The sequence below is a fragment of the Sceloporus occidentalis genome, unplaced genomic scaffold, assembly GCF_023333645.1.
Source record: "Sceloporus occidentalis isolate IW3139 unplaced genomic scaffold, rSceOcc1.0.p SCAF_210, whole genome shotgun sequence".
Lineage (NCBI taxonomy): Eukaryota > Metazoa > Chordata > Lepidosauria > Squamata > Phrynosomatidae > Sceloporus > Sceloporus occidentalis.
This window is the reverse complement of record NW_028317190.1, coordinates 866,539-884,389: the sequence shown is the minus strand read 5'-3', so window position 1 is coordinate 884,389 and position 17,851 is coordinate 866,539. Positions and strand designations below refer to the sequence as shown.

The 17,851-nt window shown below is 40.6% G+C and overlaps 1 non-coding gene across 1 annotated transcript; it reads right to left on the bottom strand.

The window, feature by feature from the left end:
• Positions 1-17,320: 17,320 nt before the first annotated feature.
• Positions 17,321-17,504, bottom strand: LOC149277550 (U2 spliceosomal RNA). Its single transcript, XR_016279057.1, has one exon. It is a non-coding gene; the product is annotated as a U2 spliceosomal RNA (small nuclear RNA).
• Positions 17,505-17,851: the final 347 nt, after the last annotated feature.

The window sequence follows — 17,851 nt, the reverse complement described above, 5'->3', positions numbered from 1 at the left end:
GCTGATGGTGAACGTTCCAATTGAGAGATCTACTGGATTCCAGACGACCACTTCAAGCGTGACCTCGCTGGTAAGATGATTCTGATGGAATGAGTAACCACAAGGTGAAAACAGCTGATTTTCTCGCACACCTAAAAAATCTCCAGACAGGCTAGTTTTGTGTAACTGAAATTGTTTTGGTCTAATTAACCTACTTTTTAACAACCACGGATATCGTTTCAAAAACCCGGCCTGGGTGACTGATTAATGATTTCAAAATCCTACTTGTCTTCAAGTGCCAAGACCACTGAAGAACCAGAATAAGAATATCTTCATACGCTTCCTTTAATATGACGTAAACCCTCAGTGAGCCATATATAGCCCTGTGCAGTAAAATAACATCATAGTAAATCCATAATTCCAATGCTAAATGGGGAATATGGATTTTACATTTACATAACTATACCACATACTTGTAAGTGTTTGGGTATAACAAACGAGGGATAATTAGTCTTGAAATACCAAAATGTTTATACTGAAAAGCAGGATTATTTTATGACTTTTAGTCGATTACGGAATTCCTGTGAGTTACCTCACTGTTGTAGAACACTAGGACATTGTGAAAATATGAAATTTATTAAGGAAATGTGGATATAAAGATTAAGGGAAACAGCAGAGGTTTCATTAAATACATAATAGATATTAATAACGCCTGAATATACCAGTGGATAGATCCCTGCTTCATTAACTCCTTCACGACAAAGCCCGTTCATAATGCATTGTCCTTAATTGGCTTAACAAAATGTGTCTTCTGTTAGCTCCAATACTTTGTGAATGGGCCTTCATTGTATCTTTAAGGAATGCGTAGTCTACCTTGTTCTGGGGACATCTGCACCATGAATAATGACTCAGAAGCAACCTTGGTACTGTCTGATGGAATGATTTTTTTAGTAGGACATTTTATTTCTCTTAAAAACTAACTCTACTTTAGAAACAACTATAAAAATACCAATGATTAGAGAAAATATTTAGTATTATAAACCAATACCACAATAATAATGCATAAATACTGCAAACTTTTCTGGAATAACAGTTATGCCTTTGCATTAATTTATAAAAGGTTTAAATAAGTATCTAAGGATTTTAAGAAGTTAAAATCTATCAGGCCACCCACATTACAGTAGGTAGTACAAAGGGTCCACTCAAGGATAAAGTCTGCTGGATTTGTATAGTAATGTGGATGCCCCAATTGATTTTAACCCCTTGAGGTCCTCAGTTACTTGTTCAAAATGCTTACAACCTGGGGGTTGGAACACTGGGGACAATTTTTATGGGCAAAACTGCATTTGGGCTATGCTAAGGGGGATTATATAGGGGATTAGACCCTTTGTATCATATGACAATGTGTGTGTGGTCCAATGGATGTTAATCCCTCAAAATCTATAGTTTCCTATTCAAACCTTATGTAAATTTATGCCAAATGTGACACAAATATTGTTGTTGTATTCATTGGTAGTACAAAATATTGAATAAGAAGGTTGTCTGATAAGGAGCCAACTTCCGCATTGTAAAATATCAAATCTATAGCCTAGATTGTAAAATCTATTGAGTAGGGCTCATATATCTTGTCTGTCTGTACTCTGTAAATCAAAATTGTTAAGTGATCCAATTCTGTTTACTCACTGTACAGAGCTGCAGAATATGAGGACACTATATAAATTAATTATTATAATTCCAGTTTGCTAAACTGAATCAATGGCTCGCTGTTTCTGTACCCATATACACAATTGTAGCAAATTTACTTGTAAATTATAATTTCATGAGAAAGGAGAATCAAGAGGAGACAGTGGCGTAACTACAGGGGTCACAGCATTCACAATCATGATGGGGCGGCTACTTGTTCCTGTCTCTTTGTACCGGTTCAAAATAGTTTAGAAAAGTTTTTATATATATATATATATATATATATATCTATATCTATATATATATATATGAGCATGGATGTCTATGTATAAGTGTGTAAGCACGGATGTGTAATTGTGTGTGCAAGCATGGATGTGTATGCATTTGTGTGTAAGCATGGATGTGTAAGTGGGGTGATATGAAGTGCGTGGTAGAATGAATGTGTTAATGTGTATGAGTACATGTGTTCAATTTGTCAGCCCACAGAGAAGGCGGGGAGCTGCAACTTCTCCCAAATTAAGACTTTTTTTTACATTTTAACCCCTTAATGACAAACCCGTACATATACGGGCTCAAAATGCATTGTTTTCAATGGGTTTAGGGACCGCCCATTGTCCTTAAGGGGTTAAAGAACCTCCTTTGGCGAAGCTGCCTCACAGCTACAATTCAGGAAGGGAAGAATAAATATATAGAAATTAAAAAGAACACATTTTAAACTAAATGGCATCACAGGGAGTTTGGGATTATTTTCACAGAGAATAGACTGTTTAGTAGTTTATACTAAATGCATGGAGAATTGATCAGCCAGTAAACTGCAGCACTTCAGGTGATTTATGAATCTCACTTGTTGTGGAAGAGGCTACAAGATGTTACAGGGGGGTGGATTTGTTTCATCGATAAACATTTTGTGTTAGATTCTATGGAAGAGGTACTGTGCAAAGCCAAATATTACAAAGATAAATATATACCAGGGTATTTATCATAAAAGCATTATGAAGTTCTTGTAACAACAAAACATTCACAGATGGTGCACAGAAGCGTCTCGCAATGTAGTAAAAATGTTAGTTCTTTTGGCTGTAGTTATTACATTATTCTGCATAACGGGCATCATAGACACCTTGTTACTAGGATTTTTACTTGGTTTGGAAGCCCACTCAGTAAACACATGCCGATTAATCCGAAATGTAAATGTGTCCCAAAAATTTGAATGTAATTAATAGTAAAATGTATGTGCTGCATAGATAGCCTGGATGTAATTTAACAATGTGCAAAAAAACACTAGCATCGAATGGGCTATGTTAAACCCCTTCGTGACAATGGCTGATTTCATTTTTTGTACCCATCATGACAATGGCAGTTTTAACATTTCTGCGCTGCTCGTGTTTAGCTGTAATTTTCTTCTTTCCCTTTTACTGAACCCACACAAGTTATATATTGGTTTTTTTCAGGACAAGAAGGGCTTTCTTTAGATGACGTTGTTTTGATTGTATCATATTATTTACTATTAAAAAAGTGTAAAATATGGTGAAAAATTTTGAAAAACAATGACTTTTTCTAACTTTTAGTTGAAAAATCTTTTACCCATCTATAAAAGCTAATGAAAAAACCTGCTAAATAGATTCTACTATTCGTCCTGAGTTTAGAAATACCCAATGTTTTTATGGTTTTTTTGCATTTTTCTGCACGTTATGGGGCAATAAGTACAGGTAGCGTTTTGCTATTTCAAAACCATTTTTTCCAAATCTGGTAATTCTTCCCCATGTGCCATTTCGGGTATCTTTGAAGCCAGCCAATGCAATTTACCCCATCAATTCATATATTTTTGAAAACTAGACATCCCAGGGTATTTCAAATGCTAGTATTTTAACTCTTTCCATGCACTAATTCTACCACCAGTCTTTGTCAAACTTTGTGGTAGTCATGTTTTTGCAATTTTTTTTCATACACGTTTTACTTCAGGTATGAATTAACAGGTCCTGGTATACGTCACTGTCATAAAACACCCCAATATGTGTTCAGCAACATCTCCTGAGTACAGCGATACCCCACATGAATGTATTAGCCTGGCTGTTTGGGGGGAAAAGGGCCACATTTGGGGCATGCGCATTTTCAATGTTGAACTTTGGCATTTGGTGATCCACTGCCCGTGCCCTATTTGGTACATCTTTGAGCCGGGCCATTTCAGTGTGCCCTATAAAACCATATAATTTATGAAAACTAGACACCCCAGGGTATTTCAAATGCTTTTATTTTAACTCTTTGTGTGCACACATTTTACCACCAGCATTTTTTCAAAGTTTGCAGTAGTATTTATTGTGTGTATTTTTCCTCACACACCTACTTTTATGTATGAATTTACAGCTCCTGGTATATGTCGCTGTCACACGACATTCCAATATGTGTTCATCAACATCTCCTGAGCGCAGTGATACCCCACATGCATGGGTTTGTCTGTTTTTTGGGAACTAAAAAGCCACATTTGGGACGTGTGCATTTTTCTAATTGTAAATTAGACGTGTGGTCATCCCCCCCCCCCCGTGTTAATTGGGACATTGTTGAACCCGGCTAATTCAATTTACCCCACCAAATCATAAATTTTTAAAAAGTAGACACATTTAACATGCCAGTATTTTAACTCTTTCCATGCGAGAATTGTTTTAAGCTAATGTGCTAATTTTAGGACTTGCTCACAAAAATATTTTTATATATATATATATATATCATTTATTTTTTTGCCTTTTTAAAAAAAAAATTAATTTTTTGGAACTTGAAGGTTCCCCTGATGGTGACATCAGTGGGAAATTATTTGTACATTTTACAGGTTTTTTTTTTTTTTACTATTTTTTTCTTATTATTATTATTTTATTTTTTTATTTATTTCACTAATCACACTGTGATTAGAAAGCTGGGCTCAATTGACTTGCACGGTTGAATGCAGTACCTGTATTCAACCTGCAAGTGGAGCCAGAGCTCTGGCTAACTTTTCCAACTTGATTGGTTTTTTGGGGGTTTTTTTACAGGGCGGCCGCCATCCTGCAGCTGGCGAAAATCACCCTCCGGAGCGGTCACAGCCCGTCCTGGGGTGAGTGTTTGGTGTTGCTGAATGCCTCTTGATCGAGGCATTTCAGCAACACCATTGAAGTTTAGTAGGTGATCGTTGATCACCTCTTAAACACTTTTAAAACGGGCGTCCGCCACCAGAACTACTAGTTCTTGCAGAACTACTAGTCCCACTATCCCAATTTATGTCCGGGTAATTAAAATCTCCAATAATTAACGTGTTACCCAGATGTGCAGCTTTCTTAATTTGCTCTAACAGCTGTTCTTCCTCATCATTATTAACATTAGGTGGTTTATAACATATCCCAACCAGTAGTTAATTTCCTTTTTTTGCCCCAAGCTGATATCTACCCAAAGAAAAAAAATGAAAATAAACAAGAAACCTCTGAATATTAATTTTGCTGCCATTGCAGCCCCTTTTGGCACTCCTTATGCAGAGAAAGTGGGAAGGGATTTTGTCTAGGAGGGTGTTAAGTGATTTATAGAAGTAGCCAAAACAATTGTGGCATGAAGTTGAGGGACATCATTGACTAAGGCTATGATTGATGGTTCCAAGACAGACTGTGGGGTTCTTCCTTTACTTTCAGCAGTTTCAAACAGTCTATTTGGGGGGGGTCAAGTCATCTGAAGATCCATAGAGAATAACAGTCTCCTAAAATGGAAGCAGGCCTTTGACTTCTGCTTCTGATCTGATTCTGCCTTTGACTGGTGGAAAGAGGGGTGTAGGAAGAAAAATGTACCCTAGGGGAAAAGTTAATCAAGTAGAAGATGTGTCATGCCCTGTAGCTGGGCATGGGCATACCTTCTTGACAGAAACCTTGAAACTTGTGAATTAGGAGCCATAGCCATAAGAGCTATCTAGGGTTTGCCTCACCAGCGGACCAACATCTGGAAGCCTCTGGAGAAAGTCACCACTTGTGGTTGTCCACTCCTTCTGATCCAATGCTTGATGGAAGACAATTTCTTAATGTAAAGATGATTCATGGTGCTCCATTTATGATTTAGGTATACTGCCCTGTTGTCGGTATGTATTCATATCTACCTGGACTGGACATAAGGCTGGAAATAGGAACAGGAATAATAACTTTGAAGTTCTAGACTCTATAGCCTTTGTGCATATTTGTGAGAACCCAGGACTGTTTGACAAAACTGGCTCAGATGTCCTCAGGTTTCCAGGTGGCATCCTACCTTTTAGAGACTGTTACATACTTCCCTTTTTAACCAATACTCCCACCCCGAGCCAATTTTATAGTATATGCTTTCAACTTGGCCATCCAGAAAGTAGACAGACCTAACCTTTCCAGTACAAGGAGATGGTCATAAAAATATAAAAAAATTAAAGTTAACCTGGTCATCACGCTAAATATTTTATCTCATGATGATCAATATAATAAACTAAATATGCTGAGGTGCAGTCATTAATTATTCATAGGAAAAAGACACATTTACTGATTTTATTTCAACATCAATGTGATCAGATTGCAGTATTAGATTAATTAGAATCAGAAAAGATGTATTGTCTAAAGTGGACTGACTAGTAGGTTTTCCAGTTAATTAGTCTTATTAATCTAGTGAAGTGGCCTCTATCGTCCAAAAAGTTAATCATACAAGGATGTTTGGCTAATTTTAATGTGCAGAAAGACATGCTCACAGTAATGTCATAGCGATGATATTATATTGGTTTCTTGCTGGTATAGCTTGGTGCTGTCATTGAATTGCTGAAAAACCTATAAATATGAATGAGACATTTTTCTGCTTTTTTTCAAACTGCCAGGACATATATTAAAATGTACAAGAAAAAAAATCACAGCTGTACAATACATTAAACTAAATAAGTTACCCTCCATTGTATTATTGTCAAGGCTGAGTTGGGATCGGAGCGCAGCGCAGAGAGACACCGGGTGCAAGGGAGTGAAGTAAAGGGTAATCCAACACACAAAGTCCAGAATATAGCCAAGGGTCAAAAGTCCGTGTAATAAAATCAGAAGGTTCGCAGTACAACAAGGGTAATCCAAAAACAAAGTCCAGAAATCCAGCCGAGGTCAAAAGTCCGTAATAATCCAAAAACAGCAACAGGGTATAGGAATTCGGTAGGGAACTTGAACAACCAAGTACTGAAGGTACCGCCTAATTGTTGCTCCTCCTCTAACCCCTCCTCTCTCTGTGGCTGTCAAGTAGTCCCTAATCCCTCCCCCCTGCGGTTAGACCGCAGGACACGCCTCCCCTGGCTGTCAGGTCTGGGACCGCAGGACACGCCCCCCCTGGCTGCCAGCAGCGGTCTGGGACCGCAGGACCCGCCCCCCCGCCATACTCGTAGTCCTGGTGTGCGGCTGCCGCCGCAACGGAGACCGGGGACGCGGCCCGCGGCACGGAGATGCCGTTCCGTGCGGCCGAGGATGAAGCTGCCCGGCGGGGACTCCGCCGGGTGAGGACCTCCGTCGCCGACAGGTTGGGACCCGACGGACACATGGCCGAGGACGCGGGCGCCCGGCGGTGTTGCCGCCGGGCGAGAGCCCCCGCCGACGACCGGTAGGGTCCTGACAATTATACTATGAATATTTAATGGGATGTTTTTATTGACTTACAAAGTCAGCGAACAGATCCCTGTGCAAGCATTTTTCCCCCCAATAAAAGTCTTTAACACTTTTTCTATTAACCTTCAGCAAGATAAAGACTGAAGAAGTATAGCCTTTCAGGTGTTTAGATAGCAAAACAGCAGATTTTTTATTAAAATACCACAATTATTATAATTATAGAAATGTATATATTATTTATTTTTCTGCTCGCTTTCAGGAAAGGTAGTTTCCCCTTTGTTGGCATTTGTCTCAAAATTGCCAAAACGATGTGGATACCTGACCATCCCACCTATATGAGCTTGTTGGATTTCCCGTTCCAAAATAATAGCACTTACAGTTGACCCGGCAGATCTAGCGAGTCATAAATTTCAGGAACTGACTTGTGGCAAAGGTGATGTTTTAAAGTCACTCAGCTCTTCAGTACTACCCATTCTTCTGTCCGAGTTTGTCTATGGAGCTATCTGCCGTATGTGCGTGATTTTATGCACCTTTTAGCAATGTGTTCGGCTAAAACACACAAACTCAATAATTACGAGCAGTGTTTTTAATCCCGCTCCCGCTGATTTTGTGGCCAATCCCGCCCGCTCCCGCCACATTTGTGGCCAATTAAGCCCACCTCCTTACCTGAACTGCAGATTTCCCGCGCAATTCCGCAAGGCTGCCCTCGAGTTGTTCCCTCACAGCATCTCTTCTCTTGCTCCGCCCAGGAACAAGGCGCAGTCACGGGAAGTGACGTCACATCACGTGACTCCGTTTTGTTCCTGGGCGGAGCAAGAGAGGAGACACTGTAAGGGAGCAGCGAGAAGGCAGCCTTGTGGGACTGCGCAGGATTACCGGGACCCGCAGGTACAGTGCCTGACCGCCCGCTCCCGCCCGCAACCCCAGCAAGACCGCCCGCAAGTTTCTTGGCGGGACCCACCTCCCAATGCAGTCCTCTAGTGTGGACCATACTGTCCAATCTTCCAGGAAACTGGAATAATCGCCCAATGTTTACATCTCATGGCTGAGGCTCTTTTATAAGACTAGACTATATGTGAGCTGCCTAAAATTTACACTGAGTGTCTGAAGAACAGAACAGCATTTTAATACACCGGTTAATGAATAATATCAAAGTAAAAGGTGGCTGTCTGATGATTTCTTACAGACAATGAAAGTTTGTACAATATTCACATAGCAGTATCTGTGATAGATGATCTAGGTGTAGCCTTCTAACTACATGATAAGCTTGTTTTGAGGTTTATGTCACTTGTTATGTCACCTGATTATAGATAAATAGCATTATTTGCCTCACCAGTTGGTGACAAAGCGTTGAGTTTTCAGTATATCGTTGTGGCTGATGTTTAAACCTTTGAAAGGTTTGCTATATGTGCTTTCCAAAGAGATGTTACCCACTCTCCATTTAAGTTTTAAAAAATGTAGATTTAGTTAAAGGTCTTGATGTAACGCATAGATTATCCTAGATGCCAGCTGAAAGAAAATCATTCAGTGAGCGAATGCTGCCCAAATCTTGATTGTGATGAATCATTAGCAGTTTGCAATATCTAATTTTTGATAGTTTTGTTTGCAGTATATGCTTTACTGAGAAGTTTATAATTCTTGCCCTGTTTGTGATTGGGTGATCTTAGAATGCTGGGACAGGGTTGAGTTAGAACGGAAGAGAGGTGGTGTTTAGCTAAGCAAGGAGTACATTAGGTGTAAATATATATATATATATTATATTGTGGTAGTGGCTGTGGTAGCGATGTTTCTTTGACAGATACAGTTCTGCAGTTCATGTTCTGGTGAAAAGCCAACACCTGACATTGAGCATAGTCAATACGCATGGCTGGCAAAGGTATGGCTATTACGTTTAGATATTTAGTTTTAGGCCATACTACGGCAGCAGCAAATATGTTTGCAAGTGTTTGTCAACCCTGATTTATACTGTTGATGTATGTGATATTTATGAAGCATAAATCCCATCATTGCAGTCTCACAGATACCTGTGATCTTATTTTTGGGGTTTGGGAATCCATGCTACTTGTGTCAAAGGTGCGTTTGGGGGTAAATATATCAATGTTCTTGATCAACCATAAAACATGATTGTTTTAAAACGTGATATTTTGTACAACTGTTGTGTTCAACTTTGCTCTATACAAATCTTTATATTGTCGATAAAAAGATACTACTAGCTCCTAAAGTGAGCTAGAAAATGTGTTGCCATTTTTTCCGTTGAATAAATTAATATAAATTTAGAGTTCATGATTGCGTGTTATATTTTTATTTCAACATTCAAAAAGGAAGAAAGGAGTACGTCAAGGCAAGATTTAGGGTTATATTTGAATCCACACTGCATTATTATCTAGCAGAAGGAGGTAAATATTAATTTTCAATATATTCATTGAAAGACCGGTTAAATCATTTTATCAGCTACTAAAAATGTCAAAACTAGCGGTTTACAACCTGTAGTTTTCCCAACCTACAAATCAGAAAAAGAGAGCTGTAGGTAATATTTAAGGATTCAGCTATGTATGAAGTCAGAGATGAAAAGAACTAAAATCAAGGAAAGTGAGTAACACAACAATGTAATAATGACACACCTGCTGTGAAAAACATATTTATGTGAATTGTTCATTTGTCAAGTAGCGCACGTAGGACTGGTTTATGAAATACCATCCGGTAAAATCGGAATTACCATGACAACCCCACATTCAAAAAAGGTCTATAATTTGGTCAGTGAGATAGCTGTAAGTATGAGAGGCTTAAATGGATATAAAATAAAAATAGTAGATATAAAATAGCTTAAGACACATGGCCTTTTTCTAATGAAGTAATTTTTGATGTGTGACATATTTTAATGGCTACCATTTTGACCACTATTTCTGCCACATTTGGTTGACCACATATAATCACCACTCATATAGGATTGGTCAGATTCAAAATTCTTCAATTTTAAGATCTGGAAACCAGTATTGATTCATATTGATTAAGATAAGCTTTCTGTTTCTGAGATGGACCACAGTGCTCTTTTCTAAACATTACTTGTCAAAAATATTGTCGACCATAACCACAGGGTGTGACAATGCCAGTTATGTCCACAACCCATCAAACTGATCTACAAACTGATGTTGTTCAAGAAAAAGTTTTTTATTTTTTTAAAATGTGTACCCAGACAAATGAATGTCCCAGTTGTAAAGCAGTATAATCTGTCGTGTCAACCCTGTAATAGTGCCAATATTCCGTGATCAAAAAGCACAAATACCAGTGAACAATAACATTCAGTTCACAAAAATAACAGGATCCTCAAATAATGCACCAGAAACATAGACAATGTCCACTAAAATATCAAAGGAGTTAATTAAATAAATGTTCTTGATGACCCACCTAATGCATATATGTCTGCATGGTTAATTTTCCCGTTATCTTATATCTGTCCTATTGTTAAGATGCTAATATGTTTATCAACTAAGGCGGAATCACAATACTGATAGTTGCAGGTAGAATGCTTAAAAAACACAGAATGAATAATCCATTATTGTGTTTATTCATGTTTTTGATCAGTAACAGAACACAGCAAACATCTGGTCTGGAGGACAATTGAATAGCAGTCATTGTATAAAACATGTTTTGAGATAATTATTAAAAGGATTCCCTTAACCATGGAATCTTAAGTGTTTTTTTCTATTGAATCTGTTCTTCAATTTAATAGTTAGTTCTTGATAATTATTTTCAAATGTAGTGTCAAAACAATTACAAAGGTCCATCTGCCTGATTGTCAAGAACTGTTGTAAGAAAAGCCATGGTTTTACCCCTTGGGATGTATGGAGATCTAATAAAGGACGCATGAAATACACTGTTTGTGACTGTATAAACTCCATCTGTGCTTCTTCTGGTACTGCTTGTAGAATTCTAATGGGTAATTTTCAGAAACTCAATTGTTTAATTTCTGAATTTTTCAGCAAAACAATTTCTGAATTTGAATCATGGTTAGAAATTATATAACAAATACTTATAGTAGAGGGAACCTCTAAACATAATGCCATGTGTCCAAAATTTAATGGAGAAGAATTGTCTTCAGAGCTCCAGATGTTTCCTCATAGATGATACTGACAGTATATTTTCAATAATTGCTTTTCTTCTAACTTCTCTTTCCTACTCATACCAGTTCTCTAGTATTTTTTATAGCAGCCCTTCTCGTTTTATACTATGGTCATGGCAGAACATCAATAGATTGTTGTGAAGCAGTGATTGTAATACAGAATGCAAAGCTATGAACATACCATGTGTGAATATTTCCACAGTGAAATGGTATTTAAAAATGGTATATAAAATATTTGCAATGTCTCAGCATTTTCTTTCCATTTTCACAAGCACTTGGAAAGCTAGTGAGTTTGTCTCCTTTTTTGTCGATAACTTGTTTTGATTCAAGCAATTCTAAACCATAAGTTCTATTTCTGAAAACACTTTAAGGTTGTCAGCTACCCAGTAGGTTTCTGCAAGAAATATATTTGCAATGACTTCAACCAAGCAATCGTTTCCCCGCTGTTCTAATAGCAGCTCTATAATACTGGAACCATAAGACAAATGGGACCAGCACAAGCAAATCTGGAAGAATTAAAAGGGTGGAAAGTCAAACGGTTAGCCGGAGAAGCCTGTAGATTTACACTACAGTCCCTATCGACCAGGTATAAATAGGTTTCACCTAAGTAGGTAACCCTAAAATGATGAAAAAGCAAGTTTGGTTTGACAAACATTTGGGAGGAGTCCCCAAAGGGAGAGATCCCTGACCATCTCAAGGATTAGGAAGAAAAGCACAACACCAGCAGCAAAAGCAGCATCATATTAGGAACAAGCTGAATTGAGCGCCCCAGAGTAATAAATAGACTTGGGCACCAGGGGGCTCTTCGTGTTCGTCTTCGTGCTCGTCTTCGGCAAAAAAAACAACTTCGTATTCCGCGAATATTCGCCTGGTCCTGTCTTCTCTTCGGGCGAATATTCGCGGACATTCTTCGTGTTCGGGTTTTCTTCGTTTTCCCCGGTTAAGGGGTTAATACAGGGTTAAAGCCGCTCTGGCGCCAGGAGTTTAAATGTCCATATGAGCAACTCTATTGGTCGTCAGCAGGGGGCTCGTCTGCCATTGGTTGATGGCAGATGAGCCCCCTGCTGGCGACCAATAGGGTCGCTCGTACAGACTGTTAAACTCCTGGTGCCGTAATTGTTCGGCAGATCCCGCTGGTCTCCCTGTTCTATCATTTATTAACTGATAGAACAGGGAGACCAGTGGGATCTGCCGGGTAAGTTGCAGCATTGGGATTTTAAAAGTCTGTACGAGCGACTCTGTTGGTCGCTCGTACAGACTTTTAGGCTCCTGGTGCTGTAACTTACCCGGCACATCCCACTGGTCTCCCTGTTCTATCAGTTAAATGTCCGTACGAGCGACCAATAAAGTCGTTCGTACGGACATTTAACTGATAGAACAGGGAGACCAGTGGGATGTGCCGGGTAAGTTGCAGCATTGGGGTTTTAAAAGTCTGCACGAGCCACTCTATTGGTCGCTCGTGCAGACTTTTGAAACCCCAATGCTGCAACTTACCCGGCACATCCCACTGGTCTCCCTGTTCAATTAATTAAATGTCCGTACGAGCGAACAATAAAGTCGCTCGTATGGACATGTAACTAATGGAACAGGGAGGGAGACCAGTGGCATCGGCAGGGTAAGTTGCAGCATTGAGGTTTTAAAACCCCAATGCTGCAACTTGCCCTGCAGATGCCACTGGTCTTTAACTAATTGAACAGGGAGGGAGACCAGTGGCATCTGCAGGGTAAGTTGCAGCATTGGGGTTTTAAAACCCCAATGCTGCAACTTACCCGGCACATCCCACTGGTCTCCCTCCCTGTTCAATTAGTTAATCTGTGCCGGGTTAAATGTCCGTACGAGCGACCAATAAAGTCGCTCGTACGGACATTTAACTAATTGAACAGGAAGGGAGACCAGTGGCATCTGCAGGGCAAGTTGCAGCATTGGGGTTTTAAAACCTCAATGCTGCAACTTACCCTGCCGATGCCACTGGTCTCCCTCCCTGTTCAATTAGTTAAATGTTAAAGGGTTAAGGGGCCGTGCAAGTGAGCCTATTGGTCGCTTGCACGGCCCTTTAACCTATGGATTTCTGCTCCCGTTAACCCCTTCGATGCTGTGTTAGATAACGCAGCATCGAAGGGGTTAATGGGAGCGGAAATCCATAGGTTCGCTGTCAGGGGTTACAAAGACCTTGTGAGTGAGCCTATTGGTCACCTGCAGGGTCTTCCTCTGGCATCAACCAAGTGGTTGATGCCAGAGGAGGTCCCTGTAGGCGACCAATAGGCTCATTCGCACTGCCCTGTAACCCGTGACGGCGAACCTGCGGATTTCCACTTCCGGGAATTGCCGCGAAGACAAGGTAAGTTAGAAGAAGGGGGGGAATGGTAGACGAAGACAATCACGAAGATCTTCGTGGTGTGTGTCTTCGTCTTCGCCTACGTTTTACCGCCGCCATCTTCTCTTCGGCGTGTCTTCGGAACGAACACGAAAAAGCACTCTTCGTGTTTGTTTCCATGTTCGCCCGAAGACGAATGCACAAGTCTAGTAATAAAGGAGACTGAGCTGCCTCAGCAGCAGAGACAAGAGAATACTTTGAATACTCAGCGCAAGGTAACCTTATTTGGAAATATTGACATTCAAGAAAACCAGCTAGGAGTGGGGAGCTTTGTGTTCTCTGGGGGTTGAGAATGTTGCCTATCACAGAGAAAACTCTCTTGCTTTGAATACTGGCGGGTGGGCATGAAAGCAACTGCTTGGTAACTAAAGATCGGCCTTGCTAGATAACAGCTTTCTGCTTAGAGGGCCAGTACTAGGAGGTAGTGGAAGTTCCTCAAGCTTTGACCATTTCAGAGGGGCTAGTCTGACTTTGGGGAGCTTGGGTTGTACTACTCACCAAAGTATCCAGGGCCGCTGCCCAAATGGCTGGTGCTCAGATGGATCTAGCCCTGTTGCTCTGCGAGGGTGCAAGGGATTGGGAATTTGACATGCGGGTAGCACTATTGCCATTTCTAGCCCCTGCATCTCCGCTTCTTGTGACTACACCAGCTACAGTGGCACTGTCCTCTTTCAAGTTGCTAAAGGACATGTTTACAGATAATACCATACTACTGCCTAAGATATATATTTGGTTTAAACCCATTTTGTGGATTATATTGGTTTAAGAAGGGTGTTGATTTTATTAACAAAATCATTAAAGTGCAAACCCCATGGGAAAATGAATACTTTTTGATAATTACAGTGTTGTAGTCAATATAGTGGAGTACCAGGATTTTTTTTACTTACTGTTCTAATGAATTAGTTGTGTGATAATTGAGTGAGATTCGCTGCTCAAACACCACTGAAATGATAGTTTCTAGTAATGCTAATGACATCTCACGGATCTAATGAAATCCTTTCTCCCACTGACTGAGACATAAGACAGTCTTATAAGCAGTTACAGTGTTTTCTTGTTGACTGGTTCAGGCAGCCTTTCTAAGGATGGGATGAGAAGAAGAGAGAACACTTCAGGACAGTAAATCAATTTGATAATTCTAAGAGACAGATCTCAGCTTCCATGGGGCAAACTTTTAAACTATTTCCAAAACTAATTACATTGTTTGACAAACAGAACACCCATGCCATGGGTAGTTTCAGCAAATTAATTTACCGTATTTTTCGCTCCATAAGACGCAGTTTTTTTCCTCCCAAAGTAGGATGAAAAATCAGCCGCGTCTTATGGAGCGAAGATGCATGCAGGCAGGCAGGCAGGGAGGGAGGGGGGGCAACGATATACCGTATTTATCGGCGTATAACACGCACTTTTTTAACTAAAATCCGGAGCTTAAACCCTACCTGCGTGTTATACGCCGATAAATCCGGGGTCGCAACTGAGGCAGGCGGCGGCGGCCGCCAGCAGAGGAGTCCTGGATTTCTGCCAGTCAGGGGGGCCCAAGGGGTGCCGAGCGGTTGCTGAAGACAACCGCTCGGCAACTCTCGGGCCCCTCTGCCTGACAGATATACAGGAATCCTTTGCTGGCGGCAGCCGCCGCCACCGCCACCGCCGCCTGCCTCAGCGCTTCAACTCCTGTGTTGGAAGCGTTTGTCTCGGGTGCCGTCGCTTTACGCTGGGCGCCGGCATATGACGTCAGACGCCGGCGCTCAGCAGTGAAGCGCCGGCACCCGAGACAAACGCCTCACGCTTCCAACACAGGAGTTTAAGGTAAGTGACCGGGGCGGGGGGGGGAGATCCTGAGAAGGGGGGGTTAGGGAGTTAGAGGGGAGATCCTGAGAAGGGGGGGTTAGGGAGTTAGAGGGGAGATACTGAGAAGGGGGGTTAGGGAGGGAGGTCTTACTGTGTGTGTCTTACTGTGTTTGTGTGTGTGTGTCTTACTGTGTGTGTGTGTGTGTGTGTCTCACTGTGTCTGTGTGTCTTACTGTGTCTGTGTGTGTCTTACTGTGTGTGTCTTACTGTGTTCATAGCTTATTCAGTTATTGTAATAAATATTTTAGCCCATTTTTTAGCTCAAAATATTTTTTCCTTTTTTTTCTCCTCTAAAATCTAGGTGCGTCTTATCAGCAGGTGCGTCTTATAGAGCGAAAAATACGGTACTTTAAAATTCTAAATTTCCCAGGTGGCTTTTTCACTCATGTCTTTCTGATTTTCAGACCATGATTTTGTTTAAGCCTCTGTTCCATTTAAATAAAATTGTGCTTTAAATGTAGTCTGGTTCCTTAAAGATTTTCCACTTACACAAAACTGCACTCTCTAGGATTTTAAGCAAATAAACCTCAGCAGATGTCATCTTATTTTTTTCTTATCTTTTTACTCCTGTGCATTCAGATTCATACGAATTACATTTTTAACAAAATTTTCCAAAAGAGCAAAGTCACGGCGAGTGGCAGAACAGGGGAGAGGGTGTTCTCAGCCCTTTTGAGGATGTGGTCTTTGAGGTCTGATTCACTGTGACACAGATGACGAAAGGAGACACGGGGAGAAGCAAAAGAAGACAGAAGAACAAGAAGATGTAAGAAAAGACATGGGGGAAAGGAGAAGGGGACATGGAAGCGGTCCAAAAAAAAAGTAGGGAGACGTAGAGTGAGAGAGAATCACTGGCAATAAATCTGTCACGTTCAAGGAGATGTGTTTGGCCGAACACATCTCTTGCAATAAAAATAGCTGCGGTGGGGGAAGGGTAAATACATGATGGGGGGGGGATCCAGCAGTATGCCAACATGTATTTTCAAACTTTAAAAGACCTGTCAACTATTATATGCATTAAAGCGGGAGTGTCCCTTTAAAGTTTAATCGCCATTTTCCATTTCTATGGGAACAACCTATCAGTGTGTGTTTTTGTGTCATGTGAACAAACTAAGTGTTCCCAGAAAAATTACAAATGAGGGAAGATTTGGATCAAATGATAATTTTTGGAAAGGTTTGGCCATTTAACAACATTTCATTTTCTAACATGTTAAATTCAGCAATTAGAATTTATTTTTTTTTATTATTATTTTTTTTAATTGGAAGCCCGAGGTGCGTGCAGCAGAAGCCGGACTACGATACCGAGTTCCCTCACGGAGAACTCGGACAAATTCCAACCCCCCCCATGGGAGGGTCGGATCTTGAGTCTCACCCCGAAGAGTGAGACTCCTTGCTGGTTTTGTGAAGAGAGGAAGGGGCCAGAAGGCTCCCAATCCTCCTCCAGCAAAGTCCAGGCTTCACTGCCTCTTAAAAAGAAAACAGTGTCCAAAACGTGGGTACAAAATCGTGTGCCAAGAATAGTGAGGGCCGAGCCGTGAATTTGAAAACCGTGAATTCAAAGGGGGGCAAATTAATTGGCACTCGTGAAAACGAAGTGAATATATAAATTAAAGAAAAATAATTTAGGGACAGGCCATTGCTGGCCTGCCGGATTCAAAAATAAAGACTTAACCCCAGGACCAGAAGGTACCAGGGGAAAAGGTAGTGCTGGTAGGCCGCCAGTGGGAACGTGCGCTCACCGTGTGCAGTGGCGTGCAATACCACACACGGTGACTCCAGCATTTCTGCCAGGGCAATTCCACCTCGGGCTCCATTTGGTATCCCGAACCCTAAGGCCAGAGGATCAGCATAGTCCCCCCCCCTTCCCAAAGAGGAACTACACTTGATCTTAGCCAAAAGGCCGAGAAGCGATCAATCCTTGTTTCCTTTTGCCAACATATGAATTGTACAGTAAAACATCATGCACTTAACAGGTTAATACAATATTTATTCCAGTCATTGCTTTTATAGTGAATTTAAGGCATCATAGTAAACCTGTGGAGAATTGGGTTATGATAAATTACCATAAATCAAAAGTGTTGCCATATTTCTATTATATGCCCTATGCAGATCCGGTAAATGTCATACTGTTCCTTTAAGGGCATCAACATGAAATGCATTTAATTTTTAAATGAAGCCATTGAAGAACAAAACAATCTTGTTGAGTAAGCTTTTTTTTCCAGAATTTCCTTACTGCACACAAATGCCATTTAAGAACAA